Source organism: Bombus bifarius, unplaced genomic scaffold, assembly GCF_011952205.1.
Source record: "Bombus bifarius isolate JDL3187 unplaced genomic scaffold, Bbif_JDL3187 scf7180000008635_frag, whole genome shotgun sequence".
NCBI lineage: Eukaryota > Metazoa > Arthropoda > Insecta > Hymenoptera > Apidae > Bombus > Bombus bifarius.
The window spans coordinates 14,236-16,687 of record NW_022884763.1 but is presented as its reverse complement, the minus strand read 5'-3'; the positions used below and the strand labels follow the sequence as shown (position 1 = coordinate 16,687).

At 30.2% G+C, this 2,452-nt stretch overlaps 1 long non-coding RNA gene across 2 annotated transcripts; it reads left to right on the top strand.

The window, feature by feature from the left end:
* The first annotated feature begins 906 nt into the window (after nt 1-906).
* On the top strand, nt 907-2,452 carry LOC117213284. Of its 2 annotated transcripts, none has more exons than XR_004488619.1 (4): nt 907-942; nt 1,606-1,744; nt 2,235-2,323; nt 2,427-2,452. It is a non-coding gene; the product is annotated as an uncharacterized LOC117213284 (long non-coding RNA). The 2 variants fall into 2 exon arrangements; XR_004488620.1 differs by lacking the exon at nt 907-942 and adding an exon at nt 1,121-1,160.

Below are 2,452 nucleotides of genomic sequence, written 5' to 3'. Positions count from 1 at the left end.
TTTTTTCTTATTGTTAAAACCTTTGTTTTATTTTAGGTTTTACGTACATGTTATCAGTGAAAATAAATATTATGAATGCTACTTGGGTTATAATTATATACATATATGCATACGTATTGGTAAGTAGTATAGATGAGATTTGTTTTATTGTTATGAATATATAAGTATATATTATCAATAGGAATAGATATTACAAATATAGCTTGTCTTTGAATATATATATATATGTGCGTGTAATGGTAAATATGACGGCTTATTTTTATGAGTCACTTGCATTATCAATGAAAGTGAGTGTTATAAATATCGCCTACTTTACAACATGCGTGTATATATATTGGTAGATATAAGTGAGAATTATATGTATAGTTATAAATGTTGTTTGTTTACAGGTGGATAGCAAAAGTATTTGGTTTCGTGAGTGGCGTACAGGTGCCTTACAGTTCTACGGTGCGGATTGCTATTCCTTGGACTAAAAAAATTTCTTTCGAGATGAGTCAGATTATTGTAACGATCATGCATGGGAGGATTTTCTGCAGAGATTCAAAATGCTCTCTGGATTCCTCATGAAACGTCTGGACAACACCTACATGTATTTCCATCCGTCGTTCAGAGAATGGTTGATGAATTCGCCATCCGTTCTGCACACACATACAAAAATAGTTAATGTATATATATATTATTTATTTTTATTTTTTATAAGTTTCGTTCGGACCTGTTCCTTTGTACGAAGACTGTATCTCTGTATATAATATAATATATATAATATGTTATGATTATGTTAGTTGTTATTTATTATATATATATTTTCCTTATCTCTCTCTTTTTTTGTTTGTTTTTTTTATTAGTACCTAACATTGCTATTATGATGCTGTATTACATTGCATTGGCTATTATTTGTATGTGCGACGAATTTTTCAACATGGCCGCTCGCGTGTCTCTTTGGTATGGCGTTGGTTTAATGTCAACAGTAACGTGTTGTTGAAATAGCTAATTAATTGTTAATCATTATAATTTTATTTAGTAGTGTTTTTGTAATATTGTTTTGTATTTCATGATATTGTCTGTGTCAATACCGTGTGCTACTTTAATGTGATAGCATGGATTGTATTGTTACCGAATTTCAATAGTCATTGTTTTGATTATACGTGACTTGCATTTATGTAAGTCTTGTTTAATTTAGTTAATGTTTTGTGTATTGTGTTACCAGTTATTTTCGTGTAGCATAACTTTATTCCTTTGCACCGAGTTCAGTCATGTCTTGTTGTTAATATTTAGTTAGTCTATCTTGATTAATTTCTAACCTATTTCTGTGTTTATTGACTTTTCTTATTTTCCCTATTAATTTATTATTGCATGTACTTGCTATTTGTTATTATTTTGTGTATGATATGAATTAGTTTCCTTATTAATGATTAAATTTTATTTGTTAGATTGACATTGTAATTTCTAACCCATTTCTGTGTTTATTAACCTTTCTTATTTTCCCTATTAATTTATTATTGCTTGTACTTGCTATTTGTTATTATTTTATGCATGATATGAATTAGTTCCCTTATTAATGATTAAAATTTATTTGTTAGATTAACATTGTCTGTAATTCTTCAGATTCTACTCTTTCGATGCTGCGTAACTTACCTGGATCGTTCCCACAACATCATCCGATTCTTTGATATGCCTTGGATACTTACTACGGCTGCCTTCTACTACGGCTGCCTTCAATCGTCTTATATCTGTGGTCATAAAGGTGGTGTTTAATTTATTTAATTCAATATGTGTATAATGCATTGTATGCGCGACCGCTATTGGGCATTACAAAATAACATAACAATACTACGTAGATTAATGCATAACAAAATATCCTTTTACTCCGGTTATATTTATTACTAACTCTCAATTAATCTATCTTGATTATTTTCTAACCGCTTTCTATACTTTATCAGCTATTTTATTTCTTCTTATTAACCTGCGAAATTCATGCATGTACACTTCCTTGTATAGTGATTAATTGTTCACGAGGTAGGTTGCACTTTCACTGTTTTAGTTATTCGTTGAACTAACACGTTTTACGTTCAAACAGTAATTGGAGCACTCGTAATAAACCTTTTCTTTTCAAGTTTCCGCTATCTGTGTTATTCAACGAACAGTGCCATGCTTCCACAGTATTGTTATAACATTTAGTACTGTTGTATTTTGCATTAAGGCAATTGAAGTTAATTTGTTCATTTATTTTTCAGCTGGCTGTTGTACATGGTGTTCCGCAAACAGGGAGCCATAACCTATTTTGCACGTAAACCTTCTCGTATGATGATTACTTGTTCACAAGGTAACTTTCACTTTCACACTTTTAATTATTTATTGAATCAACACGTTTTATATTCAAACAATGATTGGAGTACACATGATAATTTTCTTTTTTTTCTTTTTAGGTGTTCGCTATCTGTATTATTCGACG